This window comes from Stomoxys calcitrans, chromosome 2 (genome assembly GCF_963082655.1).
Source record: "Stomoxys calcitrans chromosome 2, idStoCalc2.1, whole genome shotgun sequence".
NCBI lineage: Eukaryota > Metazoa > Arthropoda > Insecta > Diptera > Muscidae > Stomoxys > Stomoxys calcitrans.
In genome coordinates, this window is record NC_081553.1 from 181042050 (window position 1) to 181062957 (window position 20908).

The window sequence follows — 20908 nt, forward strand, 5'->3', positions numbered from 1 at the left end:
ACTCCTTAAATGGTAAAACTTTGGGCAATGATGAGGCTATAAAATCGCACTTGGTTCAGTTTTTTGCAGATAAAGGCCAGAAGTTCTATGAGCGTGGAATACTAAATTTGCCAGGAAGATGGCAAAAGGTTATCGAATAAAATGGCAATTATATATTTGATTTAAGTTCATTCTAAGTTTTATTAAAAATGCATTTACTTTCTTTTAAAAAATCCGCAATTACTTTTTAGGCAACCCAATAAAATTGATTCTCACTAATCTGAAAAAGCTTGAAACTCTGATACTTTATTTTGGGGGGTTTTCGCAAGTTTTTTATCTTTAACCTATACAAGAAGTTTTTCTTAAACGATTTTCTAATATATGACACCAAGTCTCGATATGTACTCATCCTCATAATGGTTGTTGTTGTAGCGTTTTGTTTTACAGCCCTTGCTGATGAATGACTCCATCGGGTCAATCCGGTACGTACAACCAGCTGCCATGGGACAACCCATGGCTGCCATAATGGTGTTTGGCACCAGAGAAATTGAAAAAATACGCCATATTGCAGTACGATTCGACAGAATTACAAAATTTGCTTCTTTCCCCAAAAAATGGACCGGTTACGCTAATCATAACTGTTATATCCAAGTATGGTTCGCAAATATGCGACTCTTATAAGCTCTAGGCTTTACATCGGAGGAACGGCCTACATGAAAGATGTATCCAGATCAGGTATGATTTCCATGATATTCGGCAAAATAGTTTAGGTGTCTCATTACGGTTGCCAGATTTTTTGAGGCAGATCCCCAAAATTCTGAACAAATTTCCCCCAAAAATTCCCAATTAAAATGTTTTTCCTCTAAGAAAATCCCCAAAAGAAAACACGTAAAAAGGCGTTAAGTTTGTTCGGACCGAACTTTAGATACCCACCACCTCGGGTATAATATGTTCCAATTTGGAACAAATACTAATAAGTACAAGTCATTGTTCAATTGTGTATAATAAAATATTGGTCTTTTAAGTAGCTATATATAAATATAAGTAGCTATATATAAATATAAAACACTGTGTCAAATTTAAGTGAAATCGGATTATAAATGCGCCTTTTATGGGGCCAAGACTTTAAATCAAGATATCGATCTATATGGCAGCTATTTGCAAATCTTGAACGATCTAGGCCAAATTGCAGAAATATGTCGAGGGGCTTAAATTAACTCTCTGTCCCAAATTTCGGCAATATCGGACAATAAATGCACCTTTTATGGGCCCAAAACCTTAAATCGAAAGATCGGTCTATATAGCAGCCATATCCAAATCTGGACCGATCTGCGCCAAATTGAAGAATAATGTCGAGGGGCTCAACTTAACTCACTGTCCCAAATTTCGGCGACATTGGACAATAAATGCGCCTTTTATGGGTCCAAAACCTTAAATCGGGAGATCGGCTTATATGGCTGCTATATTCCAATCTGGACCGATCTGAGCCAAATTGAAGAATAATGTCGAAGGGCCTAACACAACTCACTGTCCCAAATTTCGGCGACATTGGACAATAAATGCGCGTTTTATGGGCGTAAGACCTTAAATCGAGAGATCGGTCTATATGGCAGGTCTATCCAAATCTGAACCGATCTGAGCCAAATTCAAGAATAATGTTAAAAAGTCTAACACAACTCACTGTCTCGAATTTTAGCAAAATTGGATAAAAAATTTGGATTTTATGGGTCTAAGACCCTAAATCGGCGGATCGGTCTAAATGGGGTCTATATCAAGATATAGTCCAATATAGCCCATCTTCGAACTTAACCTGCTTATGGCGAACCGATCTGTGGCATATTGCAGAAGTATGTCGAGTGGCTTAACTTTACTCACTGTCCCAAATTTTGGCAAAATCGGACAATAAATGCGCGTTTTATGGGCGCAAGACCTTAAATCGAGAGATCGGTCTATATGGCAGCTCTATCCAAATCTGAACCGATCTGAGCCAAATTCAAGAATAATGTTAAAAGCCTAACACAACTCACTGTCTCGAATTTCAGCAAAATTGGATAATAAATGTGGATTTTATGGGCCTAAGACCCTAAATCGGCGGATCGGTCTAAATGGGGGCTAAATCAAGATATAGTCTGATATAGCCCATCTTCGAACTTAACCTGCTTATGGAGAACCAATCTGTGGCATATTGCAGAAGTATGTCGAGTGGCTTAACTTAACTCACTGTCTCAAATTTCGGCGACATCGTACAATAAATGAGCTTTTTATGGGCGCAAGACCTTAAATCGAGAGATCGCTCTATATGGCAGCTTTATCCAAATCTGAACCTATCTGAGCCAAATTCAAGAATAATGTTAATAGGCCAACTCACTGTCTCGAATTTTAGCAAAATTGGATAATAAATGTGGAATTTATGGGCCTAAGACCCTAGATCGGCCGATCGGTCTATATGGGGGCTATATCAAGATATAGTCCGATATAGCCCATCTTCGAACTTAACCTGCTTATGGACAAAAAAAGATTTTGTGCAAAGTTTCAGCTCAATATCTCTATTTTTGAAGACCGTAGCGTGATTTCAACAGACAGACGGACGAACATGTCTAGATCGTCTTAGATTTCTACGCTGATCAAGAGTATATAACTTTATAGGGTCGGAAATGAGTATTTCGATGTGTTGCAAACGGAATGACAAAATGAATATACCCCCATCCTTGGGTGGTGGGTATAAAAGCGGACCCCCCCCAACGTTTGTGACCCACGCAAACGAAAAAAGGACCATGATTTGTGGATCTGCACCTGGAATGTCCGCACTCTCTATAGAGAAGATGCAGTATACGCACTGGCGGATGTATTAGAGAAGTACAAGCTAGATATTACCGCCTTACAGGAAGTGTGTTGGACTGAGAATGGCGTCCTTACAACACCAAACGGGGAAGAACTATACTATAGCTGCCATAACACGAGGCATGAATTTGGCTGTGGATTTGTGGTTAGTCGGAGAATGAAACACCTTGTCTCCCGCTTTACTCTGGTGAATGATAGGCTAGCCACATTCCGCATAAAAGCCAAATTCTTCAACAGCAGCCTTATTTCTGCCCATCCCCCGACGGAAGACAAGGACAGACCAAGGATATTTTCTACGAACGCCTAGGGAGAGAATATGACCGCTGCCTGGCCTATGATGCTAAAATCATTCTGGAAGAAGGGAAGGAAGACAACTTTGGTTCAACAGTCGGAAAGTTAATTCTCCACGAGATAATGTCCAGTAATGGGTTGAGACTGATAGATTTCGCCGCGGCAATAAACATGGTAGTTAGTAACACCAGATTTCCACATAAAAATATTCACAAAGTCACATGGCTGTCACCCGATTAAAACACGAGAAACCAAATTGATCACTTTGTGAAAGATGGAAGGCATTCAACCAGCGTGTTATATGTACGATCGATCCGTGGAGCGAATATAAATTCGGATCATTACCTTGTTGCAGCAAGGGTTCGCACCCATTTGAACATGGCGAGGAAAATACGATCTGACATTGCACGGAAGCTCGACATTGAAAAGTTGCAAACACAACAGATGGCAGCGGCATACACTTGCACTCCTTGTTCCGGTGATATAATGGCGCAGTGGTAAACCATTGCCCACTCCATGGAAAATGCCGCGAAATCCGTACTTGGGTACCAGAAGCCTCCTCAAAGAAACCCATGGCACGACCAAAAGCCATGGGTATATATACTCGTTTTCACCGAGTATATATACCTAAGTTCGACTCGGCTCAACTTAATGCCTTTTTTGTTGCTTTGTTATGAGTTTCTTACTCCGTCATTTCTGTCCCATTATGTTCCAATAGGTTTACAAGTTATTTTAGGTTGGGCTCTCCAGACACTTTGTTTTTTTTTGTCAGATTTGTACTCTTTCTTTAAATACCATTCATTTGATACCCATATTCCAGTCATTCAACATGGATTTTCGAAATATGAGTAGTTGTGGAGTCCCCACAATTGGGATTCGTACTCTTCTACCAACTGACTTTCATTTGATACCTATATTCTGTAAATCGGTAAACATGTAATTTTGTGGTGGGTCCTTACCCAGTTTGCTTAAAACCAACAATTTTTTTACATAACAAGTTTTGCACTCATTTTGTGGCAGAAAAGCGATTTTGCACTTATATTAAACGTGTTTTAAGGCCAAAAAGTGGCAGTTATCCGATTTGCCTACCTACCAAAGAATTGGCTGTTAAGTGTAATTTTCATTAGCATCTTTTATTACATTTTATATGAATATATGAGTAAGAAATCCAGTTTTCTTCTCTTCGAAAAATGAGATTTGCACTTAAACGATTGGGCGTTAAAAAGTAATTTGTATAGAAAATTGCAAAACGAAAAACACTTTTTTTTAATTTTGGCAGGTTTAACAAATTGGCAGTTAAACGATTGGCGGGTGTAACAAATCTACTGTGTCATGTTTTTAGGTCACCCGCACTCCACATATAAACCGAGCTATTTTTTCGTAAATTTTAACGGAAACCTAAGTTTTGTAATGCTGATCCTTGGATATTCACTATTATTATCATATTTGCTTGTAACCCTATATACGGTACTTTTAAACCGAAAGCCGAGCGTTCTGTAGGTAACTTCGAATTCGATATTTCGATTTGGAATTCCATTTCGAGAACAAATGATACCTGAATTAAAAAGTTTTTATTGTGAGTTATTCATGCCTCTGAATGATGTGAGAAAAACCCACTTTTTTAGTAACCATGTCTTTTGTTTTCATTTTGATCCATAAAGTTACATTTTAATGTTTTTACCATTCCCAGGAGTGAATGATTGGCATGTGTTAACTGAAGATCATTAATTGGAAAAATATGCTAACCCGGGACAGAGAAAACAACTAAAATAAAAGTTACAACACAGCCTTTTATTTATTACATCTTCCAGCAGATGTGCCCCAGAATGGGCCACAACATAAAACGGTCATTTAAATGGATTATGCCTGTTTCTGTGGATAGAAAACATGATGGATGAGTTACAAAGGAAACATGAAAATATGTTTTATAATTCAAAATTGTAGAATGGCGTGTGTAAATTACAAGAATAAATTTTGGTAATAAAAATAATTGAGTCCCGAAGAGGATTCTCTTTTTCTTGCTGTATGGCAATGACCATAACTTTGATTGTTTGTGTATGAGTTTCTTATTTATTTGGATTACAGCGGTCAAAAAAAGTATTCATCATTCAATGTTTTTTTTTTTAATAAGTCTACAAAAGACAATTGGAATAAAAACATATTAAACTAATGATGCAGTAGTGCTTGTGTGATATATATGTACACAATTTCATTGTTTTTAAAGAAAAAAATAGTATTTATTGGAACAAAAAGGGCCATTTTACAGCTGAACACAAAAAATTAAACAAAAAAAGTATTCATCATTGCAAAAAAACAAAAAAATAAATAACATAATTTAAAAAAATTAATACTTTGTTATTCGACCACCGCGTCTTATAACTTCTTTTAAACGGTTTGACATCGATTGGACTAATTAAGCGGTTATATTTTGGTCTATATTAGTCCATTCCTCCATTATCACCTGTTGCATTTGACTCTTGCTCGAAAAATTGCGCGTTCTCAATTTGCGTTCGAGATGTTCCCAAAGATGTTCAATTGGGTTCAAGTCGGGACTTTGAGGAGGAGTTTTAATGACTTTGGGGCAGTTATACAGCATCCACATCTTGGTATTTAAAGCAGAATGTTTGGGGTCATTATCTTGATAATATTGAAAGTTATTACCAAGCCCAAGTTTTACAGCACTATCTTTTAAATTCCTCTTTAAAATGTCAATGTAATACTTATGATCCATTACTCCATTAATAATTTCAAGATTTCCCGCTCCTGAAGCCGCCATACACCCCCAAACCATTAAACCACCTCCACCATGTTTTACAGTAGCAACTGTGTTTCGTTCTTCAAGCTCTGTATTTGGTTTTCTGTACACTATGACCTTTCCATCGCACCCAAAAAGATTAAACTTGCTCTCGTCTGCAAAAATGACTGTTTTCCAAAATGATTCGGGCTGTTTTACATACATTTTTGCGAAGTTTAGCCTTTTCACTCGGTTTATTTTATTTATAAAGGGCTTCTTACGTGCAGTTCTTCCTCTGTAACTATGCCTTTTGAGTGTATTTCGAATTGTTTGTGTAGTAACTTCCTTCCCTAAATATTCCATAGTGTTTTTACGAAGAATGGTCGCATTTGTCTTCGGAGTTTTCTGAACTTGCCGCACTAGCCAACGCACATCTCCAACTGAAAGTGCTTTTGGTCGACCAGATCTTGGTTTATTGTCAACAGTTTTCGTTTCTGTCCACTTTCTGATGATGGATTGTATAGTAGATCGTGGTCTATTTAATATTTCACTGATAGTTTTTTGAGTTAAACCATTCCTGTGGTGTTTTATTATCAAAACTTTTACCTCATCAGAAACCTCGTTTTGCTTACGACCCATTTTGACAAAAACTATATTTTCAATGAAATTAAATATTTGCTGTCAATGGCAAAGCCTCCTTTACTAAATAAAACAGAAAAGGGGGATTCCCAAATAATATTTGAATTTGACTTTGATGATAGCACATCAATGATGAATACTTTTTTTGTTCTGTTTTTGGTGTTATTATATAAAATTGCATTTTTTGCGCTAATTAAATTTATTTTTTGAATTTATTTTAAAACATATAACGAAAAATAAACTATTGCATAAAACTGCATTATTTGTTTACTTTAAATTTTCTTCAATTACCCAAAATAAGTGAATTTATTATCAATTTTGCTAATGATGAATACTTTTTTTGACCGCTGTATATGGACTTAATCCAAATGAATACGAATTTTTATACATATTTTACAAAATACGAAGATATACGAGTAAAGTATGAAAATATATTTTGAAGAGAATATTTTGAGAGAGGCATTTTTGACCAAACCAAAAAATAAAAGACAAGTAAAAAGGCGTTAAAGGCCAAAGTTCGGCCCGGTCGAACTTATATATATATCAGCTTTCGTCATAGTCTGGGGAAAAACGTATAATTTATGCCCCCATAGCAGTCGAAATACGGTCCGATTTGGACCAAATTCGGCACGGACATTGAGTGGTCTAATTAGTATAAGTCATTGTTCAATTTTGATCTTTTTGGTAGCTATATCCAAATATAGACCAATCAGAACCATATACGACACGGATGCCGAAAAGCATAACACAACTCATTGTCCCAAATTTCTGCGAAATCAGACAATAAATGCTTATTTTATAGGGTCAAGACTTTAAATCGAGAGATCGGCCTATATGGCAGCTATATTTTAATCTGGACCGATTTGGGCGAAATTCAAGAAGGTTGTCGAAGGCCTTAACACAACTCATTGTCCCTAATTTCGACGAAATCGGACAATAACTGCGCTTTTTATGGTCCCAAAACCATAAATCGAGAGATCGGTCTATATGGAAGCTATATCCAAATCTGATCCAATCAGGGCCAAATTGCCGAAAGATACCGAATAGTCTAACACAACTCACTGTCTCAAATTTCGGCGAAATCGGATAATTAATGCGGCTTTTAGGGGCGCAAAACTTTAAATCGAGAGATCGGTCTATATGGCAACTATATCCAAATCTGAACCGATCTGTACCAAATAAAAGAAGGATGTCAAAGGGCCTAACGCAACTCACTGTTTCAAATTTCGGCGACTTCGGACAAAAAATTTCCCTTTTATGGGACCAAGACCTTAAATCGAGAGATCGGTCTATATGGCAGCTATATCCAAATTTGGACCGATCTAAGCCAAATTAAAGAAGGATGTCGAAGGGTCTTATATAACTCACTATCCCAAATTTTAACAAAATCAGGCAATACAAGCGCCTTTTATGGGAGCATGACCTTAAATCGCCGGATCGGTCTATATGGCAGCTATGTCCTAATATGGACCGATCTGAGCCAAATTGAAGAAAGATATCGAGTGGCTTAACGCAACTCACTGTCCCAAATTTTGGCAAAATTGGACAACAAATATGCTATTTATTGGCCCGGGGCCTTGAAATTCTGCACACAATCTCGAAAACTTCTCAGCATTATCAATTTCTCATTTCAAAGAGTTATCTCTATCCGTTCTTAAATGGCTTATTATACCCTCCACCATAGGATGGGGGTATACTAATTTCGTCATTCTGTTTGTAACACCTCGAAATATGCGTCTGAGACCCCATAAAGTATGTATATTCTTGATCGTCATGACATTTTAAGTTGATCTAGCCATGTCTGTCCGTCTGTCTGTCGAAAGCACGCTAACTTTCGAAGGAGTAAAGCTAGCATCTTGAAATTTTGCACAAATACTTCTTATCAGTGTAGGTCGATTGGGATTGTTAATGGGCCAAATCGGTCTATGTTTTGATATAGCTGCCATATAAGCCGATCTTGGGTCTTGACTTCTTGAGTCTCTAGAGGGCGCAATTCTCATCCGATTTGACTGAAATTTGGCACGTGGTGTTTTGATATCACTTCCAACAACTGTGTTAAGTATGATTTAAATCGTTCCTTGTTTTGATATAGCTGCCATATAAACCGGTCTTGGGTCTTGACTTCTTGAACCTCTAGAGGGCGCAATTCTCATCCGATTTGACTGAAATTTTACATGTAGGTTTTGGTATCAATTCCAACAACTGTGTTAAGTATGAATTAAATCGGTTCATAACCTGGTATAGCTGTCATATAAACTGATCTTGGATCTTAACTTCTTGAGCCAATAGAGCAAGTAATTCTTTTCCGATTTGGCTGAAATTTTACATGAGGTGTTTTGTCATGACTTCCAATAACTGTGTTAAGTATGGCGCAAATCGGTATATAACCTGATATAGCTGTCATTTAAACCGATCTGGGATCTTGACTTCTTGATCATCCGATTTGGCAGAAATATTGTACAACGGCTTCTATCATGACCTTCAACATACGTGTTTAATATGGTCTGAATCGATCAATAGCTTGATACAGCTCCCATATAAACCGATCTCCCGATTTTGGTCTGAATCGATCAATAGCTTGATATAGCTCCCATATAAACTGATCTCCCGATTTTGCTTCTTGAGCCCCTACAAGGTGCAATTCTTATCTAAATGAACTGAAAAATTACAAAATGACTTCTACAATAACTTAATATAGCTCCAATAGTCTTATTCAATATTCTTCTTCAATATCACGATAGCGCTCACCATTCTCAGTTACGTTACGATTAGCATCATGTTTGAAGAAGTGCGGTCCAATGATGCCACCAGCACATAAACCGCACCAAACAGTGACTTTTTCTGGATGCATTTAACTTTTGCAATGCTTCCGGCTGATCTTCACCCTGAAATCGACAGTTCTGCTTATTTACGTACCCAGAGAGCCAAAAATGGGCTTCGTCCTAAAAATGGAAGAAGCGCGCGATGAGCTTTCTTAACTCAGCACGCATTTTGATAATAAAATTCAATAATTTGCAAGCGTTGTTCGTTTGTAAGACAATTCATGGTTAGATTATAGACCAAACTGAAGATGTTTGACAGAGAAACAAAACACGACATGCGCGTGAGCAGTTTAAACCAGTGTTGCCAAAAATATAATAGCTAAAAAATCACCCTTTAGCATAGCAATTCTTATCAATTATCCTGTTTGCCTATAAAGAGATACCGGGCAAGAAACTTGACGAATGCGATGCATTGTGGAGAGTATATAAGATTCGACTCGGTCGAACTTAGCACGCTTTTACTTGTTACGTGGTAAGTCCACAAATGCCAACAATTTTATCGGACATTGGTGTTATTTTTTGCGCCTTAAGTTATACTCACTTGGCTTCTGCTTGCTGAAAGTCATAATGCAGAGAACTTGATGTCATCGATCTATGATGACGTGATGAATAATGGAAATAAGATTCAGCGCGACCAAGCTTGTGTTTTTAAGCTTGGTCGCTAGACTGTCAATGTATGAGACTACAGCGTAAAGATCATAGTACTACCTATATAAAATGAGAAAGCACCATACTTAATTCGTAAATAAGTATTATTATGAATAGAAGGAACTCAACAAAATAGCAACAATATAAGGATTATAGTCGAGCAAAACCGACATTTTGACACTCTACAGCACACAACATTAACATTTTATTTGCCAAATAACATATATACCGGCACATGAATGTACATTAGAGTGTCCCAAAAAACAAAAAGTTTTCTTTTTTTTTTTAAACCGATCTGCTCCATTTTTTCCCTTTTGATTCCAATAAGCACAATACGAAGTATAATGGCGATCGGATAACGATAACCCCCTGTCGATACGATTTTCAAAATTGGATGTAGTCCTTTTAAAGAAACGAGTTATGGATTTTAGGTCCTATCATGAAAGACGTAAACAAAGTATGTAATTATATAAAACTTGCCGAACCGGGCCCGCTCCGCAGCGCCTTCCTTACTCTCTAATATCTTTGTAGGTTGGGAACATTTCGCCCTGTATGCGGATATCGAATTCGAGTCATTGTATCCTATGACGCTGAATGCGTTCGAATCCTGGCAAGAACATCGGACAAAGCGCTGGTTATCCCCTCTTAATGTTGGCGACATTTGCGAGATACAATACCATGCATGGTCATTTAAAAAATTTTCCCCAAAGATGTGTCGCACTGTGAGATGCCGTTCGTACTCGGCTCTAAAAAAGGACCCTTATCATTGAGTTTAAACTTGAATCGGAAAGCATTCATTGATGTGTGAGAAGTTTCAGGGTTAACTGAAATTTCTCCTGGTGTTTTTAAAAATTATGGCAATGAGAATTGCTTTTTAGGGGAGGGATGGCACCACAGATATTTCGACTCAAATATGGATATCAAATTCGTGCTGCACTTCCAAATCCCTTTAATTTGAGCCCCATATTGCCATGGCTGGTAAACATGAACGATTTGGAGGGTGTTTTGGTGCGAAGAACGAATTTTCTCCTAACGGAAATGAAATTCAGTTTAGGGGGTGCTTTAGGCGTGCCCCAAAACACTTGGCTCCAAAATTGGATATCAAATTCGGTTTATACTCTCAAATATCTTTCAATTGAGTCCCACATTGTCATAATGGGTCAAGTAACCCATTTGACGTATCTTTAGGAAGAAAAGCACCACCTTGACTTGAACGCAAATTTGAATGTCATATTCGTAATCTACTCCCAAATACATTTCATTTGAGTCCCATATGGCCATGGTCGGCTTATATGCCCATTTGGGGGTATTAGGGGGTGGGTGACCTCCCATTACTTGAACCTAATGTTTTATGCCATATTTTAAATCTACTGTCTAATATTTTTTATTTGAGTCCCATAAGAGACATAAACTTCGAATATATCTGTTTAGAGGAGTTTTGGGGTTGGGGGACCCGCTGGGTACTTGGACCCAAGTTTTAATACCATATTCGTTTTTTGGTCTTCAATATCTTTCATTAGATATCCTTATTGTGCCCATGGGACCACTTTCGGATATGGTTGGCATTTTTGGGGTAAAGGGGAGGGTCCGCCTCCACCCGATATCTAAAAATTATGTTTCCTTCCAGACAAACGTACACAATCTATGAAAATTTTAAGAAAATTGGTTCAGCCAAGTATCATATAGTCATAATGGGTCTAATGGCGTTTTAAAGGGTGTCGTGACCCTCTATACTTCGATCTGATTTTGTATGCCAGATTCGAAATCTACTCCCGAATACCTTTTATTTGAGCTCCATTTTGAAATGAACGTCCAATATGTCTGTTTTGGGGGAATTTTGGGGTTGGGGCGGCCCGATGGGTACTTAAACTCAAATTTTAATATTATATTCGTATTCTACTTTCCAATACCTTTCATTTGATACCTATATTGTCCCGATCGATCCACTTTTGACTTTTGGTTGTGTTTTTGGCCCCTTCCGATACCGATAAATTATATAGCCTATGTTTCCTTCCAGGCAAACGTACACAATCTGTGAAAATTTTAAGAAAATCGGTTCTGCCGTTTTTCAGTCTATACGGAACAAACAAACCGAGACCCATATATTCGTGATTGGCTAATGTGCCCATTTTGGGCGTTTTTGTGGGGGTGAGGTGACCCCCTATACTTTGACATGAAATTTTATGCCAGATTCGTTATCTACCTTCGCATACTTTTCATTTGATACCCATATTGTCCTTATCGGTCCACTTTTGATTTTGGGTGTGTTTTTGGGGTAAGGGGGGAGGGCCTGCCCCCTACCGATATTAATAAATTATAAAGCCTATTCCTACTTCCTCACCATATTCGTAATCTACTCCCGAATACCTTTTATCCCAGTCCCAGATTCGTTATCCACTCCCGCATACTTTTCATTTGACACCCATATTGTCATTATCGGTCTTTTTTGATTTTGGGTGTGTTTTTGGGGTAAGGGGGGAGGGTTTGCCTCCTTCCGTTATCAACAAATTATAACGCCTATTCCTACTTCGTGACTATATTCATAATCTACTCTCGAATACCTTTTATTTGAGTCCCATATTGTCATGATCGCCAAATAAACCTATTTTAAGGGGTTTTGGGGCTGGGGTGCCTCCCTAGGTACTTGGAACCAACTTTTTTTTATGAAATTCGTACTATACTCTTGAATGCCTTTAATTTGAATACCATATTGTTCCGATCGGTCCACTTTTATTTTTGGGTAGTACTTTTGGGGTAAGAGAGAAGAGGGGGGCGGACCCCCCCCTATCAAAAAATTATGTAGCCTATGTTTCCTTCCAGATCAAATTGTATAATCTGTGAAAATTTCAAGGAAATCGGTTCAGCCGTTTTTGAGTATAGTTTTGAGTCCGTATAGACAAACAAACACAAATTGAATTTTATATATTGTATAAGATGTGTACTCAACTTCCAAACACCATTCATTTAATATCCATATTGCCGCAATTGGTAAATAAGCCCTACTGGGGGTTTTGGAGAGTTAAGAGGCCCCTGAGATACCAAGGAATACATTTTTATATCAGATTTTTTCTCCACTCTTAAATACCTTTCCGTGCAGTGGCGTTTTGGGGGTGAGGAGGCCCCTCAGACACCAAGGCATACACTTGTATGTCAGATTTGTACTCTGCTATTAAATACCTTTCATTTCAAACCCATATTGTCCAAAGCGGTAAATTAGTCCTGTTGGGGGATTTTTGAGGGTGGGGGTTCCCCGAAATTTGTATATCAAGTTCGTACTCTACTCTTAAATACCTTTCATTTGATACCCATATTGTCCTAATCCGTAAATATGTCCGCCCGGGTTTGGGATGGGGCGTCCCCCCCCCAGTGGCATACCAAATTTCGCTTAAATCGGTGCACTCATCTCCGGGTCGCAATTTTCGTCCGATTTGGCTGAAATTTTGCATGTGGTGTTCTGTTATGACTTCCAACAACTGTACCAAGTAAGGTCCGAATCGGTCTACAACCTGATATAGCTCCCATATAAACCGATCTCCTTATTTGACTTCTTGCGCCCCTAGAAGCCGCAATTTTTGTCCGATTTGGCTGAAATTTTGCATGTATTGTTGGAATATAAACATTAGATGTGTATGTAGAAGATTTGTTGATTTTACAATGCAATTTGTCACAATCGACTTTTTGATTTTTGTCGCGGCTGTGGCCCACTGTGCGCTGTGGCTATGATGTACGGTTTCACTTTGTATTGCCTTCTGATTCGAATTAGCCATGTTCGTCTGTCCGTCACATCCTATATGTTTCATTTTTCTTAAGGGAGTATCTTTATCCCCTTTAAGAGCATATAAATGCTCTAAGCTATAATATTCTACACCCAGTAGTAGTGATTAAAAGTATAAAAAACAAACTGGATTTGTACAATTAGTTAGTGTTTTAATATTCATTTATTGCAAAACCAAGTGGTTTGTACCAGTACTATGTTTGGTGCGCACTTAAGTTAGAAAAAACGTAGTCACAATACAACTTTTTTTTTATTAAAGAACAAAAACATGTTAGATTCTAAGTACCACAACAAAAGCATACAGTTTTCAACAGTGGGTGTTGGGGGTTGGTTTAGAGTCAGTTTCATTCTGGTTCTCAAACGATTGTAGTTGCTTCAGCTCTGGTCACAATAGATAGTTTTAACAAATTCAAATTATAAAAAAAAAACTCAATTTTAATTTATAAAGTCATATCCCGAACTAAACAACTGTTGTCTGCATTTTGTTGTCAACTTTTTGTTCCTTTGCTCTCAAAAAGGACTATGAATTCTACAGACAATGCCATAATTAGTATCTCATCACTAAGGACAAAATCCTATGAATATATTATAAGATCTCTATTGGTTTTATGTTTGATACTCGATATGACAATCTTTTATGCATTAAAGGCCTTGCTGAGGCTTCCCGAACAACAAAACATCCTACCACATTTCTTGCAATGGGAAGTCGAAATGGGTCGTGGCATTCAACTACCTGAGAGAACCTTAATTTTGCTCAGTTCTTGGATATGTGCTGTGTGATATTGGAATTAAGAAGAATTTTAAATTTAAGCTAATAGAACCAAAATAAATAAATTAAAATAAGATGAAAACTTGTGTGCAACGAAAACGGAGAAAATTGTGTTATTTTTGAAATGCATAACTCGTTATGATATTCACTGCAATAAAATGGATAGTTTTCAAATCTAGTTATTCAATATAAGACATCTCGAAATATCAAACAGTCACTTTGTTTATATGATGTGTGTTGAGTAGATATCTCGTAGTGGTTAGTATTTGAGATTTCACATAGCCTTTGTGCTAATGAGTTTATTTATAAGAAGAGCTGTGTGAGGCCACCTTGTTCCTTTATGGAATGTTCATGGGCAAATTAACATTTGCAGAGCTGTGAAATTGTCTGAATTTTTCCGAAGAATTGACAATTTCTTTTCTTTGGAACTCAAGGCAATTTCCTTTTTTCGAACTCAATCTTTCCCTTCTATGTAACATTCCTGTGGTCATTAACAATCGAGTCCATTTTAGGGGTAATAATTGAAATTGCTCAGACTAGTGGCATTTGAAAAGCTTTGATGCCAGTATTGTTTGTCGTGTCCTTGGTTGCCTTGTTGGATTTCGCTAAATAACTTAATCTAGGAGTTCTGCAACTTGAATGGGGAGCGTGCAGGAGTGAGGGTGCGGATATTACTACACCCCAAGTTACTAGGGGCATACACCTAAGCTTGTTCTTCAAGCAGGAATCGACCTATTATTAATTTGCATAGATTCTCATCACTATTGGCACGCAAATAGTACTAAAGGATAATCAACTCATCCTTGTACTGGTTGAACGTTTCTTTTGTTATTGTCTCTCCACTTGTTACATTTCTTGTAATCTAGTGGTTCAGTGGCAGAGACAAATAAAGTTAGAAGTTTTTGCATGTCAACGAGTGCGCACGTACATTAAAGAGCCAAATAAAATATTTTTTGAATATAAGTCAAAGTCAGTGTTGTTATTATTTCTCGGGGAAAGAGACAAAGTGAAATGTTTTTTTCGATTTAAAATCATCCCCATTTCTTTACCTCTACGGGCTGTGATCGTTTGGTTCGTCACAACAACCATTTGCTTGTCGTCTGGCTGCAGGTGGCCGTGGCGCAAACGACAACAACAACAAGAATTGCAGATTTGTTTCTTGTGTGGGCAATTGGTGTGCCTTTGACTCTAGCAGCAACAGCAGGAGCTTTGGTGGTAGTTTCTTACGTGTGGCCAGAGACGGGAGTTTGGAATATCACATCATCAGGGTGCCAGGGAATATTTGGTTCCATTGGGTTGGTGAGTGCATCAACACTTGTAATCGGATTGGTGTGCGCTCTAAATACTAACAAGTTTCGGTCCATAAATGAATGCTGAACATTGCAGAAGTCATTTCAGTTCATTCGGATAAGAATTGCGCCTTGTAGCGGCTCAAGAAGCAAAATCGGGAGATCGGTTTATATGAGAGCTGTATCAAGCTCTTGATCGATTCAGATCACATTAGACACGTATCTTGAAGATCATGAGAAAAGCCGTTGTACAAAATGTCAAATCGGATGAGAATTGCGCCCTCTAGAGGCTCAAGAAGTCAAGACCCATGATCGGTTTATATTATGTAACGATTTGCGCCATACTTAGCACAGTTTTTTGAAGTCATAACACAAAACACTTTATGCTAAATTTCAGCCAAATCGGATGAGAATTGCGTCCTCTAGAGGCTCAAGAATTCAACATCCTAGATCGGTTTATATGGCAGCTGAACCAAAACATAAACTGATTTGAACCATACTTAGCGCAGTTGTTGGAAGTGATACCAAACCACCACGTGCAAAATTTCAGCCAAATCGGATGGGAATTGCGCCCTCTAGAGGCTCAAGAAGTCAAGACCAATGATCGGTTTATATGGCAGCTATATCAAAACATCCACCGATTTGGTCCATTTACAATCCCAACCGACCTACACTAATAATAAGTATTTGTGCGAAATTTCAAGCGGCTAGCTTTACTCCTTCGAAAGTTAGCGTGCTTTCGACAGACAGACGGACGGACATGGCAATATTGACTTAAAATGACATGACGATCAAGAATATATACACTTTATGGGGTCGCAGTGCGACACCTCTTTGGGGAAAAGTTTTAACATGGATGGCATAGTACCTATGGCCTATTGAGTAAAATTATGCACTTGAATTAAATTCCTTTAGTGTTAATTTTGAGCAGAATGGTGGTGGCAGTGGTTTCCCAAGATTACTCCCGGCTGAATTAAACACGTCTTTACCTTAAGCTGAGAAGTCAAACGTCGCGTGATAGTAATGACCAATTTATATCTCACGCCATGGGAAAAAAAGATTTTTTATATCCACCACCATAAGATAGGGCTATACTAATCTAGTCATTCCGTTTGTAACACCTCGAAATATTCGTCTAAGACTCCATAGAGTATATATATTCTTGATCGTCTCGACGTACTGCGTCGATCTAGCCATGTCCGCCCGTCCGTCTGTCGAAATCACGATAGCGGTCGAACGCGTAACTTTATATTGATGTAGATCATTGGGTATTGCAAATGGGCCATATCGGTTCAGATTTATATATATCTCCCATGTAAACCGATTTCGCTATTCGATTTCTTAAGCCCCTGGAAACCGCAATTTTTGACTTCCAATAACTGCGCTAAGTACGGTTTGAATCCGTCTATAACTTGATATAGCTCCCATATAAACCGATCTCCCGATTTGACTTCTTGAGCCTCTGGAAACCTAAATTTTCATCCGATTTGGCTGAAAATTTTCATGCAGTGTTCTGTTAGCTGTATTCCAGCAATTGTGTCAAGTACGGTTGAGTTCGGTCAATAACCTCACATAGCTCCCATATAAACCGATCCCCGATTTGACTTCTTGAGCCCATACATGCCGCAATTTTTGTCCAATTTGGCTGAAATTTTGTATGTGATGTTCCATTGTGACTTCCAACAACTGTGCAAAGTACGGTCCTAATCGGTCTATAACCTGATATAGCTCCCATATAAACCGATCTCGCTATTTGACTTCTTGAACCTATACAAGCCGCAATTTTTGTCCGATTTGGCTGAAATTTTGTATGTGCTGATCCATTGTGACTTCCAATAACTGTGCAAAGTACGGTACTAATCGGTCTATAACCTGATATAGCTTCCATATAAACCGATCTCCCGATTTTACTTCTTTAGTCCTTACATGCCGCAATTTTTGTTCGATTTGGCTGAAATTTCGTATGCGATATTCTGTTACGACTTCCAACAACCAGGCCAAATAGGATCCAAATCCATGGTGGTGGGTTCCCAAAATTCGGCCCAGACGAACTTATCTCGCTTTTACTTGTTTGTTGGTTCTCTGTTTCCATGCTGTTGGAATCTCCTACTGTCCATCCTTTTGATGACTGGTGGAAAACCAGATGGACGAAGAGTGATCTAGTTTTCGAATTTGTTCGATACCCGACTTTAGTTCAGAACATCCCAGATTTTGGCTTCGGTATTCGGATTGAACTGATGCCTCCTGAAATGTTTTTCTTCATCAGAGGAACTTGTTCGCAACTGATTTGTGCGACTGTAAAAGATCTGAGGACAGCATGCCTTCTGTCCTACTACCAAAATGCCTGTACTATGCAGACATTAGAGATTTGACCGAGTGATATTGAGCTGCACATGTTATGGCAGGACACCTGGTATGTCCATGTTGATACTGCGGGTCCGATCTATATACACCGATCCGATTTAAGGTTTTGTCCCATGCAAACCACATTTTTTATCCGATATACCTGCCGTATTGACCGATCTCACGATTGAAGGTCTTGAGCCTATTGAGCATATTTGTCCGATTTCGCTAAAATTTGACATCCGTTCGCTATATGATTCCGATCTCCCGACTTAAATCCTTAGGCCCATAAAAGCAGCGTTTATTACCCGATTTCGTTGAAATGTGACACAGAGAGCTATGTTAGGCAATACGCGCTTATTGGTTAATATGACGCTTATCGGTTTATATTTGGATATAGTTGCCATACAGAGCGATCTCCTGTTTTCCATAGTAACGTCCGTTCCGAGTTTGTTCCATGTCGTACCATATTTAAAAATAGCTGCCATGGGTTCGTAAGTGATGAATTCTTTTCTGGATTATAACGAAAGGTGGTTAACATATATACCCAAGGTGATGGGTGTTAAAAGTTCGCCCCGGCCGAACTTAATGATCTTTTACTTGTTCCCTTTGTTGTTTTCCGTTCGCTTGTGATTGTGTTTGGTCAAGGATGTTGGAGGTGATTTGTGTTGGGTAGCCTGTGAGGTCTGGCGCCTTCTATTCTTGTTTTGTATGTTGTCCTTGTGTACGTTGTTTTGGGCATACTCTATATGATGGCCGTCGGCTATATATAGGTCGGCTTAGGCGATTTCAACTGTTTCATAGTTGGCCAGTCCGTGACTTAAGGGTTCAACTGGTTGTAGTCTTATGGCTATGATGTTTGAACGGAGACTTTAATCTGATACTAGCCTGACAATGGTGAGGCCTTTTTTGGGGCAACATGCGGGCTGTGGTTACGATTCAAATTGTGGTTAAAACAGAGCTCGTCGTGCAGTTGCGTTTTCAGCCAAGTGCCGTAACTCTTGTTTTGGAAGGAGTTTAAGATTGTACTACGCTCCCCACCGAGGTGGTGAACATTTTCAAATGCGTGGGATATTATCGCGACTCACGTGCAGCATGCTGCACATGGGAGTGTTGGTGGACTCATTGTATTCAACCTTAGGCTTTCTTGTCCAGGTCCATATCCCCAATTTTGGGCTACTACAAATCCAGTCATATTCACCAACACGTTTCACGGTGACTTCTTGATGGCTTTTTTGACACACAGCAGCAATGTTTTCAGCAATATGAACTAGACGAAGATGAATAGAAGGTCCTATATTTGCTGATTTTTGAAATAAATCTCCCTTTTATGGTCAAAATTCACGAAGTTACAGGGTGAATTTTGATTTGAACTGCCATTTTTCTAAAAGTCTTCAAACCAACTTAACACGCACCACTGAAACGAAGAACTTTCAAATAAGGTTGAGCAAATAATTTGATGATAAGGTGTGACTCACTCAATTCGTTTCCAAATACCGAAAAAAATCCATTTTGACTTTTGGTTATGACTTAAAATTATACTGCATTAGTTTCTGACTGTAAAATAAATAGTTCATAGTAAATGCGTGCATGGTGTAAGGTATATAATACTCGTTCCAACTGATCCTTTTTTTTAACACTTGCCTCAAATTTAATTCTCAACACCGAAGAAATTGACCTAAAACCCATATTTTTATTATTGCAGCGCTCATTTTGGGCCCTTAATTTGATAAGAGTAGGCTTTGGTTCACCATCAAAATTTAAAACAAAGCCAACCCAAGTATATGTTCTCGTACACAAGTGTTATAAACAATAACATCATGATTACTTAATTTCTAGCAGCTAGTAACTGATTCGTCTGCTGTTATTTGCTATCGAAGCAGCTGAATTATAATGGACTATGGAAATGTATTCGCTCAAGCTAAAGCTAGCTGAGGCAGGTTATCTATCATGCTTTTCGTCAGCATTACAATGCGCTGCCAATTGAAAGTCGTTGTGTTGCTTGAGTAGAGCCATGCGACTGATAATTTTTTCAAATAAATGCAGCAACCGCTGAAGAAATGCAAATTAGGCACAATTTTAATAGTGTATGGCATTTTTTTTGTATTTTTTTTTTTTTTTGAAGAGAAAGACCTTGAAGAATTAGTCCAAACAAATAAATCAAGTGCACCACAGGTTTGACGACCTAATAAAAAATAAACAAGTTAAGAAAGGTTACTGACCAGAGATCTACAGCGGTCGAACGCAACTCACGCCACAACGCATCATTTTTATACCCTCCACCATAGGATAGGGGTATACTAATTTCGTCATTTTGTTTGTAAATCCTCGAAATATTCGCCTAAGACCCCATAAAGTTTATATATTCTTGATCGTCATGACATTTTAAGTCGATCTAGCCATGTCCGTCTGTCATTCGAAAGCAAAAGAGTAAAGCTAATCGCTTGAAATTTTACAAAAATACTTATTGTTAGTGTAGGTCGGTTGGGATTGTAAATGGGCCATATCGGTCCATGTTTTGATGTAGCTGCCATATAAACCGATCTGGGATTTTGACTTCTTGTGCCACTAAAAAGCGTAATTCTAATCCGATTTGGCTGAAATTTAGCATGACGTGTTTTGTTATGACTTCCAACAACTGTGTGAAATATGGTTTAAATCGGTCAATAACCTGGTATAGCTGCCTTGTAAACCGATCTGGGGTCTTGACTTCTTGAGCCGTTAGAGGGCATAATTCTAATCCGATTTGGCTGAAATTTTGCATGACGTGTTTTGTTA

At 38.2% G+C, this 20908-nt stretch overlaps 1 long non-coding RNA gene across 1 annotated transcript; it reads right to left on the minus strand.

Annotated features, from left to right (window-relative positions):
• Positions 1-13960: 13960 nt before the first annotated feature.
• LOC131995309 (uncharacterized) lies at positions 13961-19689 on the minus strand. The gene is made up of 2 exons (XR_009397367.1): positions 19609-19689; positions 13961-19547 (listed from the first exon to the last, which is right to left on the minus strand). It is a non-coding gene; the product is annotated as an uncharacterized LOC131995309 (long non-coding RNA).
• Positions 19690-20908: the final 1219 nt, after the last annotated feature.